Raw genomic sequence first — 240 nt, forward strand, 5'->3', positions numbered from 1 at the left:
GGGCGACAGGCTGAATATGCTGTGCCTCCGTCGCCACCCAGGCGGTCGCCCCCGCCTAAAGCCTCGGCGTATGATCGCCTCAAGCTAATTCTGCTTCCTGTCGCGTTTGCAATTATTTTTCTCATTGCAAAATGCTCGAATCATCTGTCTGCCTCCCGGCTAGAAGAAGGAAGCAGAGCGAGACGCCTGGCTGGGGGTCACTACTATGGCCCTTTCGACGACGATCCTGACGTTGCTGCA

Source organism: Eimeria mitis, genomic scaffold, assembly GCF_000499745.2.
Source record: "Eimeria mitis Houghton genomic scaffold, Emh_scaff207, whole genome shotgun sequence".
NCBI lineage: Eukaryota > Apicomplexa > Conoidasida > Eucoccidiorida > Eimeriidae > Eimeria > Eimeria mitis.